Source organism: Ptychodera flava, chromosome 7 (genome assembly GCF_041260155.1).
Source record: "Ptychodera flava strain L36383 chromosome 7, AS_Pfla_20210202, whole genome shotgun sequence".
Taxonomy (NCBI): Eukaryota; Metazoa; Hemichordata; class Enteropneusta; family Ptychoderidae; genus Ptychodera; species Ptychodera flava.
The window spans coordinates 20,300,303-20,315,315 of NC_091934.1; positions in this window are offsets into that span (position 1 = coordinate 20,300,303).

The following is a 15,013-nucleotide window of genomic DNA, read 5'->3' on the forward strand; positions in this document are numbered from 1 at the left end:
CGTCTGCCATTTCAGCAAGAGAAGAGAGAAAAGCGTCTTGAAATCAAAGCGTCTTCACTCTGTCTCAAACCGATGTGCATGCGAACAAAGCAGAAATCACCGTTAAAATGTGCCATTAAAAGCTAAAAGACATTTCTTCAGTTTCAACTTGGCGAATTGCACTGGGAAACAACTTTTGTTAGCCCCTGTCGATTTCAAGTTGAACTTGGTGGTCTCTCATTTTTTGTTAACTGACACGACGCAAAATCTCCCAGAAGATTGAGCTTAAGAATAGGAGACTAAAATAAACTCCCCTCGTTATCAAATATTTATCACTTTCTCCGTTCCTGCGTACTTATTCCATCTCTCTTTTTTATCATTATGTCTGTCTGTCTGTCTGTCTGTCTGTCTGTCTGTCTGTCTGTCTGTCTGTCTGTCTGTATCATCGTTATGAATGTATGTATGTATGTATGTATGTATGTATGTATGTATGTATGTATGTATGTATGTATGTATGTATGTATGTATTTATGTGAGTACGTATACGTACATGCGTATGTATGTACGTATGTATGTGTATATATCCTTGTACTATAAGTATATGTGTGTGTGTGTGTGGAGAATGAACTATTTTTGTATATGACTTACCAAAGAATCAACAGTAGCACTGGAGAGTAGTTGAAGGTTATTTTGTCTTGCCTCCTTTCTATCTACAGTTACCGGTGTTTATCGACAATTTTCTTCTGGGTCGTCAATTAACAATTCTTACGGCAACTGTTTATAGGAACGAAGACAAAAACTGCAAAACTGACCACTGGCGAAGATATTGAGAAAATAGCTAGGTGACTCGTATAGAGCGTTTCACGGTCACGGTCAAGAACAATAACTGTGTAACTTTCGATAAAAAACTATCATGCTATAACTTTGTGACTTGCTCAAACGAACAATTGTTAAAACTCCGCACCCGCTGAAACAATATTGAACAAATTAATATTCACCTGTCGTAGTAGAGAGTCGTACCTGAGTCCTTGCGGCTTGGAAGTTCTTCGAACTGTTGCGAAAGGTTCTACAGCAGCACAATAAAAACCACTACAAGCTTTGGATACTTCTCCACGTGAACACTCCATGGTGTAAATGGTGAATGTCTTTCGCGAGTGGGCAAAAACGTATTTTCTCGTCATATTTAGTAAGAACGAAGAGAAAAGTTACAATGGTTCGGTATTTGTGGCTTCTTTTTCCTACTGAATTTTCTCTTTACAGACTAGTAAACTCTCTCGATGTATTGTCAATGTCCCTACGTATCAGTGAAATAAGAACCAAAACTGTTTCATAGAAACTCACTTTTGGCTGATGCTAGAAGAACATGATCGAAGATCAGGATAGAATGTGGCTCGGGGACAGATATTCGGACTCTCAAACTTGTACAATATTCTTTTGTCTACCATTTGTTGGGATGTATTTCGAAGCTTATGGAGTAAACAAAATTTTCACATCTTATGTATTCGTTTCAGGAAAATGGAACATTTAATTTTTCTCCATAGAGTTAACGCAGGTGGTGGTGGTGGCCATTTTGAATTTCAAGTGCTAAATTTGTTTCTGTAATACTAGTACTAAATTTTGAAAATTGACCCCTGATTTTTCGTCTTGATTTCGAAAGGAAATGGTTTAAATTTCCCTCATCGATAGTTTTCGCAAAAGTATAAGTATTTCAATTTCGAGAAACTTGCTAACTCTACTGTTAAGAAAGAAATTCCGATGTGTTTGTTATTTGCGTCCGATTTCATGGTATATTCGAGAGAAAAATTAAAAATCGAAAAAAGGAGAAGCGGCCTTAAAAAGAGTAAAATTTTTCGCTTCGTTATGCCCTTAGATCACTATCGCTTACTGTGAATGCTTTACTACGCCTTCGGAAAGGGACTCAACACTTAAAAATATCCCCTGCCTTAAACTAGTTCAGGCGACCCTATGCTCAATCGCATACCACATTGCACGTGATCCTCTGTGCGCTCCAACGCGTGTATGCTGATCATACAAAATTGTAGTCGAGGAACGATACAAACACTAGGGGGACCAAACTCGAAGGAACCAACCTTTGGAATTTCGTTTCAGAGCAATGAAGTACGAACGGCTAGATAGAATAGACTACAGGGGATGTAAATATACTCTGACCTGAAGGCATGCCACAACGCGTGACCTGTTTACTCCACAGAACGGCATAGAAAGTCGGGGCCTTGCTTCGCAAATACTCGTCTCTCAAGTTTATCCGTTGGCTACCACACTTGTTGTTTTTCTTAAAACCAGGAGTAGGTGATGAAAAGTCTTCAATCAACGTACAGGTCGTAAATTTAAATAATCCGATGTCAGACAGAATCAAGGGCGAAAAATATCAATCTATCGGTCAAAAGGAACTCAAAACACACGGTTAAAGTTTGAGGGCGCAGTGCAAATGCTCGTCGCTCAAACTGTCCATATTGGCTACAAACAAGATTAACAACATAGTGACAACCTGCTAATAGGTAGAAACATCAAACAATGACTCGGCGATTCGGATAAATAATTTAACTAGAAGGGTAAAGAGAAATAGTTTTGTCCCTCTTGATAACATTTATCATGTAAAAACAATAAGTAATCCATGTGATGCTGCCCGCAGATTTCAGAAATCTGCCAGCAGCATCACACAGCATCAGAAATCCAAATATAATCATACTTCGAGGCATTATCTAATTTTTTCCCTTTATGATAAAAAACCCAAAAGTTTACCTTGCTGCTACTACTATGATTTTCCAAAGGGGATAATTTGACTTTTTGCCTCATTGGTAACCATAAATCTTATCTTTCGAGTCAGTATTAATCACTATATAGTCGGCATAAAGAAGAACACTAATTTCACGATCATCCACAGCGATGCCAATTTCTAGATTGTTGATGTAAACTGCCAAATCATGTGAGTAAATTGAAAACGGTGTAGGAAAAGGGAAATTCACCTCTCTTATGCCTGTCTTTGTACAAAACTAGGGTGACAATAAACCGTAGACACCGATACCCGAACACGTGTTATTGAAGGGAATAACGTCAGTACAGACTCATTAAAGTACAGGTCTTTGTATTTGAGTGTTCATGGTCTGTAAATAGTAATATTTAATATACTTAATAATGTATGCATTAATATAGTCCCTGTCGGCCCATATTGGACGAAAGGAAACGTTGCACAACATACTTTATTAGGCAAAGCCGAATTCATTATGGACTTCAAAATTTTCGTGAGTCCATTATGGGCCAGGAGGGGGTGCATTATTGATATTATTTTCATAGCTTTGGCAATGCCAGTGAATTCGTAGGTGTAGAAACATCTGATGCCACATTGCTGAATGTTATTCAGATACATTGAATTTATCAGTAATAATCTGGGGATATGGTCACAAAGTACATTGTATTGACAAAAGTTGTAATTTAATTAGCAATAATCAATCGTTTGGTTTTATTTCTCGAGTTCAAGAAAATGAGAAAACTCTGGTTCTCCACCTATTCATTTAGGAATAGCCAACGAAAGAACGTCAAGATACATACACAGAATATTGGCTCCCAGCCTTCAAAGATAACACAAGTTTGTTTCTTTGTACAGAAGTTACATACTGTTCGGTGTTCTCCGCACTTCGCCCGTGCTCGTAAATGTTCAAGATTGTTTTATTGAAAATCAACCTAAATGTGACGCTATCGTAATTTGTCTATAGGAGCATAAGGTTACGGTACAAGTTATTTCAAATTTCAAATTATCCTAAACAAGTGGCAACTGAAGTGGGGCGGGATTAAAAGGAATTTAATTTGAAAGTCTTTGTAACTATGTATCTTACCATAATACGGTTAACATTTTATCCGAAAGGGCCCAAGTATTACTTACTTATCGACTGGTGAAAATTTACATGGCTAAAACTAATTTCTCAAGTAAGGAATTCAGCAATGCACAAATTTTAAATGATGAATGTTACCAAGCGCTACAAAACTATTTCTCTTTACCCTGGTCGTTGAATCGTTTCTCCTACGCGATGAACCATTGTTTCTAACTATTAGAAGGTTGTCATTATGTAGTTGATCTTGTTTGTAGCCAACGGAGGCGTTTGAGCGACTAGTATCTGCACTGCGCCCTCAAACTTTAACCGTATGTTTTGTGTTCTTTTAGACCGACAGATTGATATTATTGTTAAAATTTACGAGCTGTACGCTAATAAAAGACTTTTTATCACCTATTTATGGTTTTACGAAAAGCAACAAGTGTGGTAGCCAACGGATAAGGCTGCGTTCACAAATAACGATTAGGGGGGGGGGCTGGAGGAATCTCGATTGAAATCTTATTTCTTTTGAGATCCCCCCTAAGTACCCTAAAAAATTTTCAAATGCCCCCCCCCCTCTATATGGTCAAAATTTTCAAGTCCTCCCCCAACTATCACAGGCCCGCATATTTGTAAAGGATGTGAGCGCAGAAAAAATAACACGTATTGCGCCGTTCTGCTCACAGGTGTTCAACACTACCTGTATTAGCACTTTGTATAGTCATATTCCCAAGGTAAGTTCTTTAAATGCATCAGTGAATTTTTTAGATTTATTGGTCTAAAAGCCAACTTGAGTGAATCAAACTCTTGCCAGGTCAATTGCTCCTGTTGAAGAGCACACAAAATGCAATCATGAGAGAGTAGGAAAATTGTGAATTCTGGCTAATTACCGTATTGCATAGTGACCTACCAAAAATTGTTTCAAAACTACAAGACCTATATGAATTAGATGCTACTCAAAATTGACAATAAAGGAAGATTAAAATATTCCATCAAATAAATATTTTAATCTCTGAAATTTTGGGTGTGATAATTGCAAATTTGGTTAAAAAATAAATAATTCCATTTGGTCACATATTTTTTCTTTTAGTCTTTACTATTCAAAGTTTTACTTCTGTATCATTTTATAATAAGAGTGTGAAAATTTAGAAAATCAAGCATGGTGACCCAACTTTTTTCTTTAATATTTGATTATTCTCATATGCCAGAATTCAAACATTTCTATGTTTTCTTCCATGTGTTGCTCTCTGACCTGATCTTGTGTACAAGTGAGTTTCACTGTCATGAGTGTCATTTGACCAAAACTCTTCTTCAACTACCATGTACATCAGAGTCAGAGCTGTCTCTGTCACTGTTTAGGTATGCAGTGACAGTGACACTGCAGTAGCAGGGTAGTATCTGATAGTGACACTACCTGTAGGCAGTAGCTGTATTAACTTTGATAATGTTGGCAATATTTTTGTTCAGTTTTACAACTGTGTTCTTGTTCTACTCCCTACAGCATGCTGAATTGTCCAGTATTCAGCTCGCTATCACAGCCTATGTATGTGTACCATGCATTTGTATCACTGACAACTGACTGTCAGTCTGGAATCCAATTAAATTATACACCAAATACATATTTATATTTATATATACAGGCTTTGTCGACAAACTAAATATTGTGTGTTTGAGATGCTGTAGGGAGACAGCAAGAAACTGTATTTGATATATTTCATAGAAATATTGCTGGAGTAATCATTAACAGTTGCAGCTTCTGCCCTGTTACGAGGCTCAAGTTTGTTTTTAACGACAAATCACACGTTTAGATTTTTTTGAGATAAAAGTCATGAAATGTGACAAATGGTTCTAGATTTTGTTAAATTATTACTAACATTACAACATTTTGATGACATAAAAAATGGTATTCATTTTGCATTGAATTACCTACAATTAACTTGGAATTGGACCTACAGGTAGAGCAAAATTTTCAAGTCCCCCCTCCACTACCCCCAAAATTTTCGAATCCCCTGAATTCCTCCAGCCCCCCCCCCCTAACCGTTTTTTGTGAACGCAGCCAACGGATAAACTCGAAAGACGAGTATTTGCGAAGCAAGGCCCCGAACAGGTGGAGCGAACAAGTCACATGTTGTGGCATGTCTTCAGGTCAGAGTACACTTAAAGGTATACTGTCACCTGTTCCAATTTTGCCACAGTTACCATGGAAAGAGAAAATCTAACCAATCACAGATTTTAAGCGGGTGGCCGCTTTTTAAAAACAGCGCCCTCACATGGGCATTTTGAATACCAAGGAACGCCCCTTTGACCATATATGGGCATATTTAGATTACAGGAGACTGTATACCTTTAATCATCTCCTGTCGTCTATTCTATTTAGCCGTTCGTACTGCATTGCTCTGTAGCGAAATTCCAAAGGTTGGTCCGTTCAGGTTTGGTTTTCCCCATTGTTTGGCTCCGTTATCTTCCATTGACTACAATTTTGGATGATCATCATTCGCACGTTGACTGGCACACAGGATCACGTGCACTGTGGTACGGGACTGAGTATAGGATACCAGAACTAGTACAGAGCAGGGGATAATTTTAAGTATTGATTCCCCTTCCGGAGAAGTAGAAAAACATTCGCAGTCAGCGGTAGTGATCTAAGGGCATAACGAAGTTAAGCCAAGAAATGTACTAATTTTATGGCCGCTTCTCCTTTTCTCGCTTTTGCTTTTTCTCTCGACTACACCGTGAAATCAGACGCAAATAACAAAAACATTGGGATTTCTCTCTTAACGGTTAATTTAGCAAGCTCCTCGAAATGGAAACACTTACACTTTTGCTCAAACTTTCGATGAGGAAAATTTAAACCATTCCCTTTCGAAATCAAGAATAAAAATGAGGGGTCAATTTTTAAAATTTAGTACCAGAGAAACAAGTTGAAATTCAAAATGGCCACCATCCCTGTGTTATCTATCATTGAATGTTCCATTTTCGTAAAACGAATATATAAGACGTGAAAATTTTGTTTATTCCATAATCTTCAAAATAAGTCCCCACAAATGGTAGATCAAAGAATATTGTACAAGTTTGAGAGTCCGAATATCTGTCGCCGAGCCGCATTCTATCCTGATCTTTGATCATGTTCTTCAATCTTTTGCATCGGCTATTGTAAATTTCTACTAAACAGATTGGGTATTTGCTCTTCTGATATGTATACGGACAGTGAAAAGGTACCGAGTACGTTTACTAGTCCTTAAAGAGTAAATAAAAAGATATCAGTCGCAAAAGTTAAGAAGAAACAGCCAAAAAAAACCCTGAACCATTGTAATTTTTCTCTTCGTTCTTATGAACAACGACCAGAAAATGCATCTCTGTCAACGCGCAAAAGATGCTCAACCATGTAGACACCATAGAGTGTTCACGTAAAGAAGTACCCCAAGCTTGAAGTGGTTGTGCCGCTGTAGAACCTTCTGCCACAGTACGGAGAACTTCCAAGCCGCAAGGACTAAGGTATGGCTCTCTACTACGGTTGGTGAATATTAATTTGTTCGATATCGTTTAAGCAGGTGCGGAGATTTAACAATTGTTCATTTGAGCGAGACACAAAGTTAACATGATAGTTTTTATCGAGAGTTACACAGTTACTGTTCGTGACCGTGACCGTGAAACGCTCTATACGAATCACTTTGCTATCTTAGCCAGTGGTCAGTTTTGCAGTTTTGTCTTCGTTCCTATAAACAGTTGCCGTCTGAATTGTTCATTGACGACCCAGAAGAAAATTGGCGATAAACACCGGTAACTGGAGATATAAAGGAGGCTTGACGGACATCTTTGAATTTTACGAACAAGTGCAAGACAAAGTAACCTTCAACTACTCTCCAGTGCTACTGTTGATTCGACAAAAATTTCGCCTTGGCCATCAAAATGATATCACATTGCACACTTCGATCAGCTTTTCTGGTTCTCGTTACCATCACGACTGCGGTAAACTGCACGGTAAAGTTGGAAGCCTTATCGACACTCTATCTGCCCTATACCAATAACAATGGTAATCCCAGGTACGGAATTGACACTGGAGCCATCGAACAACTTGCATTTGACCCCAAAGACAAGATGATCTACACCGTTGGTAAGTCATATACAAATTTTGCTGAAAAGATGCTACAATTCAGTTGAAAGAAAACATGAAGAAATTGATTTTTATTCTGAGAAACCCTTTTTATTTACCATTTCATTCTACACACACTTAATACAAATTACAAGGATACATACATAAATACAATAAACATACATACATACATACATCCATACATCCATACATCCATACATACATACATACATATACATACACACATACATACATACATACATACATACATACATACATACATACATACATACATACATACATACATACATACATACATACATACATACATACATATAAGGACACAGGAACGGAGAAAACGATAAATATTTGATAACGAAAGGAAGTGTATTTTAGTTTCCTATTCAGTAGCTCAATCTTCTGTGAGACTTTGCGTCGTATCAGTTAACAAAAAATTAGGCCATCAAGTTCAAATTGAAATATACGGAGACTTAAAAATGTTGTTTCTCCGTGTCATTCGCGGAAGTAGAAACTGCAGAAATGTCTTCTCAGCTTTCCAAGGCGCATTTTAATCGTAATGTCTATTTTGTGAATGCACATTCAGACAGAATAAAGACTCTTTGCTTTGAGGACGTTGAATTCCTCTCTCGCTGAAATGACAGACGAATTATTGCGACAGCTATCAATACTAATTTAGAACTATAATTAATAAGTATAAGTAGTATAGATTTGGTAAATAAAGTGCAATAGCCTCGCGCGCCTAGAGATGTATGACGCTGTACCTTGCTTCCAATTCCTTGGCTTTGTTGCCTCCAGAATTCTGTGAGTTTACAGTCTGTGGAGACACTCTTTGAACTAGAGGGATACCAAGTATTCAACCAGGCTATCATGTGGTTGGATATTCAAAACTAAGTCGAACTGTTAAGCGTAAGGATGTACGATCGGAAAAAGTAAAAGTAATGTCATTTTTTTCAACTGGGGTTTTTTGAATACCTACATATGAGAGTAGTCCAAAATTGGGGAAAAAAGATGGGGGTCACCGCGCTTGTTTTTTTACAAAATGGCATTAAAATGTTTAATATATTAAAATTAACATTAAAAATTCACGGTTTTCACAAAATCACTAAAAGTCAATAAAACAGGTTATCATTTTCATATTTATATCATGATTGCATTTTTCACGTTTACACTGTAAAAGAATAAAGAAATTATAAACCTAAGCTACTTTGAAGATTTTACTTACATTAATATTGAGTAAAAAAGTCACGATATTTATTTTTTAACCAAAATTGCAACAAATATGCCCCAAATTTTAGGAATGGGAGAGGGTGATTTATTGATTATTGATAGTTTCTACTAATGTCAATTTTCTCAAACTTTGCTAAATAATAGGTCTTTTTGTGAATTTTTCAAAACCACATTTTTTAGTAGGTCAACGAGCTCGATTTTTCACAATTTTGCAAAATGTAACTAGGATTTATAGGTTCTGGCGATAAACCATGCTCTCCCGGATTCGTCGCGCGGGGGCGCTCATCAAATGCTGCTGACCAGCAGTGGCCTTGTCCAGACCTGGTCATGATTCAAGCCTACCTGTAAACTTTAATGAGAGGGAAATGACAGAACAAAGCAAAGACTTTCAGGTTCTTCTACTTTTTAGAGTCTATATATTAATACAGCATACAAAAAATCACACAAGAGCATTAGACCAAATAGGCCAAACTATTATCGGTGGGGATTAGGTTGACTTCGCTGCAGGCTAAGTTGTCACACACTACGTGGAGCCAGGAGCCGAGGCCGTGAATCGTTTCCCCAACACACGATGACAATCGTAAGGCAAGCCAACAACTGACACAAGTGTCAAGATTTTCGGCTAGTACACTCAAATCGACAATGCGACGGCCATTCTTCCATTCTCCGGTAGGTCTACTAGCGACACTATTATTTGGATTGTAATACTCGTCTTTCACATTGTCCACTACCTTCTCTTGTATAGCGAATCGGACGTCACACTTCTGACTTACGCTGCACAGTGAGGCTATGGTCATTTTGCATTTTTTTATCTCTTCGCTGAAATCCAGCCTGTTTGGAGGGCACGCTGAACATTTTCTTGTCGCGATTTTTCTCCGCAAGATAGAAAATTTCCTTTACCTGCAGACGACATTTTGTACTTGTGACGCAAAATCGTTCGGAACGTTACTATGCGCGCATGGTTACTATGGATACATTTCTGCGCGAAAATCTGCGCAGTACGCTAATATCTTTCAGATCGTACATCCTTAAGAGACCTTGAGTGGGTTTACGAAGAAAACGTTTTCTGTTACTTGTAAGGTTGGCGATTCGAATACTCAAACATATGAAAGTAGATCGGTCATGCGTAGCTAAGTGTCGTAGTTTTGCACTTTGCAAGCTTTGTCAGGAAGCAAATCTTAGCATTTTAGTTAAATGAAGTAGCTTAGGGTTATTAAACTCATATTGCATGTATATCACTGAATGATATTAAGGCGGACGCTTCCATTGTTGACAAAGTCTTCTTTATTCTAGTTTGGTCCTTCGGATCGTGACATTTTTCTACTTTGCAAACGTTATTTTGGTGAAACTGTTTTCTTTGTCTAAAATTCAAAAAAGAAAGTTTGAAAATTAGCTTGTGAAGATCAGGGTAGATATTTACTATGCACTTCGATGTAGACTTGAGTTTCATTCTTACAATGTAACATGCCGAATAGAAGTATTGCCATATTTACATCATTACATAGTACTTTTATGTAGGTCTGCACTACCTGACAAGGCAGCCCATAGCCCACCCCTTACTTTGAACGATTTTAGTTAAGCCCTGCTCTCAAAGAGCTTGCAAAATCATGCACTCAACGACACAAGCAACTAAATTAGTTTCGCAATTTTCTCCAATACTGGCGCCGAGTCCTCTAAAATACTACTCCCTCCCCTTTCCAAATCAGGTGACCAGGTGATCCACGTCATCGACGTTTCTGACGTCAACGATCCGAAGATAGTGCACCAAGTCAATATTAACAACAAGGCCAATGACATCGAGCTGTGCGGAGATTACATCGCCGTGGCGGTGTCTGAAGTGCCGAAGACAGCGCCAGGCAGTGTGTTTATCCTGGACCTCTATGACCCTGACTCAGGTTCACTGAAAATTGTTCAGACAATCACAGGTCAGTATAGTCAAGTGGCCGTCTACACTGAAAAGTAGGGGTGCACTCCTACTTGCACAACAGAGAGTTTATACCTCTCCTAAATTTATCAAAATTTAGCGAGATAATGTGAAAGAATTTTTGGACTGAAAAAATACGGCCAAAGTGTCTATTGACATTTAAGTTTCTCACCGTTTGAGCATCCTTATATGAAAGAGACTGAAATAGTCATCTACAAATTACTTCGTTGAGGCTTTGTCACCTATGACAGTATCCTCAGCCCTCTCATAGCACTGCCACACCGAAACTTTTAATATGATGACTTTGTTCATGTGTAGTCTTTTTTAAATGATAGCTGTTCAGAAGGTAGATTGTACTTTTTTGATCAATAGATAATACCCCTTGGGGTTCACGAAGGTTAGGCGTCATTCCCGGTGCAGCACTTACCCCCGATTCAGCGCACTGGAGAGCTCAAACTAAAAGGAACAAAGTCTACAATTTTCCGTAAAATAATGAGTCAAAAGTCCTCATAACTCGGCCAAACAATTCGGTTAAAACCCTACATTTACAGCAAGCGGATTGGTCAGAAGCACTCCTGGATCAAAAGTCGTCATAGGTTCAAAGATAGGGGTCAAAAGTCTAGGCTTTATCAAAATTTTATGGGTCAAAAGTCTGAAAACCAAAGGGAGGGTCAAAACATTTGTATACCCATCCTTTGGCAGTGTCACCTAATGTCACACATTTTCGGGAAATAAGATAATATGAAATCCGGATTGGTGCACTCATATATGGCGTCCTTCGACGCCCTCTTTAGGCGGTAAACCGTACTCAACTGGTTCCCGCTCTTTTTATGCTTAACTTTTCAGTCGGATCTGAACCCGACATGTTGGCATTCAGCAAAAACTGTCAAACCATTGTCGTCTGCAACGAGGGAGAACCTGGAGAGGACGGTAAAGGTGGATACGTCGACCCCGAAGGCTCTGTCACCGTTTTGAAATTCGCTTCGACGGACTTGTCCAAGACGCCGACGATCGAAACGGCCGACTTCACAGCATTTAACGATGTGTAAGCAATACCGTTAATGGTTTGTCATTTGTCCCTACTGTAGTCATCCGGTTTCTCCGAAAACTATTGGCTTGAAAAGGACTGACGCAATGTAAAACCTTATTAATTGTTCAGTAGAAGTAAAATACTAAAATCTTGGATTTAGGGAGCCTTCAGTAATTACAGGGGGGTGAGCCGGGGGAATTGGGGGAGGGTCACTTTTTAGAAAACAGTTCAAGGGGGAGGGTCACTTTTTATAAACCTATCTTTGGGGGGAGGGTCACTTTTGACAGAAGCTGATATTATGGCCAAAACTTTGATTGTCCATGTGATATTTCCTGAATAGGAAATCACCAACAAAATACGCACACACTTATAGACCGCCATGCATAGTGAATTGACATTTTGGTGAAATTCCAAAATCATATTTCTTACACAACCATAGACTTGTAACCACTCTAGTCTAATCAAGAACAATAATCTAAATAATCAAGCATACATAAATGCACAGATTTATCTAATTTTGTACTGAAAAAAAATTATTCATAGTTTCACCATAGACCGCAATGCATAGTGAATCGACATTTCAGTGAAATTCCAAAATCAAATTTCTTACACAACCATAGACTTGTAACCATTCTAGTCTAATCAAGAAAATTGATATCAATAATCAAGAGTACACAAATGCAAAGATTTACCTATTTTTGTATTGGAAAAAACTATTCATAATTTCATCATAGACACCATGGATAGTGAACCAACTTTTTAGATGAAATTCAGAAATCAATTTCTTGTACACAAATGCACATTTTACTTCCCTATTCAAGCAAAGTACATTTAAATACATTATCAAACATTTATAAAATACAGATATAGCATGTTTTGCGGGGGTAAATTGTCAATAATTTGCCTGATTATAGACTCCATGTATTATGATTTGATATTTTTGGATGAAGCACTAAATCAGCTACATCTTGCCTTCTTATAGTTGCACAAAATATGGTGACCCTCCCTAAAATGTATGAAATACCATATCTCTTCAAAAATTCTTGCGTGATAAATTGTGACTGTCCTTCCAAAAACACAAGCCCTCCCCTCAGGACGGTAATTTGTCCCTAACATAACAATTGAACCAATTGTTGTGTAAATTAGCTGATACTGTTTTAGTTATTCTGGGGAGAATACCGCAGTGGTTGGGGGAGGGTCAAGTTTTAGAATGTCGGAAAAGGGGGAGGTCACATTTTAGACAGGAGGATAGGGGGAGGGTCACATTTTACGGTACAGGTGTTCGCGAAATTCCCCGGCCCACCCCCTGTAATTACTGAAAGCTCCCTTAAGGGCTTCGAACAGTGCAAGGCAGGGAACTGAAGAAATATTCTCTGCTGAGTGAGAACTAGAAACATAAATGGTCAGTCGAATTTTGAGAATACAATTTATGTTTTTTTATTAGCATCTCAGCAAACGCCAAGACGGTTTCCATTTTGTCACTGAGAACCGTGTCGCATCTTTGAAATTATTCAAGTCAATGGAGATAATTATTAAGAAACAGTAAGAAATCATGGGTTATACATTTACATTGCAGGGCCGAGGAGTACTTGGCGAGAGGTGTCCGCGCACCCTTGATGGGCCAGCTCCCGTCCCTACCCAGCACATTCTCGCAAAATATGGAACCCGAAATCGCAGCTTTCAACATGGACGACACAGTCGCATATATCGCCTTACAGGTGGGATGGCAGCTCTGTCTCTAATAGTATTCTATTTACTCTGCCAGCATGCATGAACTGAGGAAATGTCTGGGTCGTGCTCATGCGTGTTGTGTTGCAGACAACGTACATTTTCAAATTTATGCATCTAGGTAGCGTGAAAGGTTGATCAGAAAAGCAAAGAAGAGGACATTAGTCAATATTCTCTCTAAGTATACAGTGTGTCAATTAGAAGTCGGATTAAACACTGAGGGCGCCCTATTTACTACATGTATGTTGCTTTTCACCATGGAGATTATCTGCAGCGTAACCACATGCAAACTTTTTAATGGATGTGAGTTTTATATAGTTTGATCTTTTTCATCCTACAAAGACTTGTTCAAATACGAACTATTGACCTTGGCAGTACATCGCACGGTTCTATTGTTTACTAGAATTTAGTCCTGAACATAGGGGGTTGTAGAAATGTCCGTCCCCAGGGTTAGGGGCAGGGGTAGGGGTGTCTTGGTCTCAGCACAGGTTTCTTCTTGATATAGTTTATTTTATTTTAATACGTTTGACTATGATATGTATTGCAAATAAACACTTAAACTGCCAACCTTTGGTGCCTTGGTCTTATGGTAGCACTGATTTCAGTTATACCTTGCTGGTGCGTTCGTTGTTGACTTTGTCAAGGTTAATCCGGTGATAATCTGGTGACTTTCTTCAGTTATACCTTGCTGGTGGGTTCGTTGTTGACTTTGTCAAAGTTAATCCTGTGATAATCTGGTGACAGCGTCCACAGATTAGTAATTTACCCTTGCTTGCTTTGGCGCATTAGGCAATCAAACGCATCAGGTAATAGGCGCAGCGCTAGCACAGTGACAAAACTTCGCGTAAGATTGTCAAAGGACAAATACGTGACACAGCGAACGCGGACGGAGAAAAAAACGTATGTTTACTGGCAATACATGTCATAGTCAACATATTAAAATAAAATAAAATAAACTATATCAAGAAGAAACCTGTGCGAAGACCAAGACACCCCTACCCCTGCCCCTACCCCTGGGGACGGACATTTCTACAACCCCCTATGTCCTGAACGACAATTCTTGTATTCCAGGAAAACAATGCCATCGCTGTGGTTGACATAGCAACGGCTACGGCGACGGAAATTTTCCCTCTGGGTTTTAAGGACCATGCTGAGCATCCGTTAGACGCTAGTGACAGAGATGC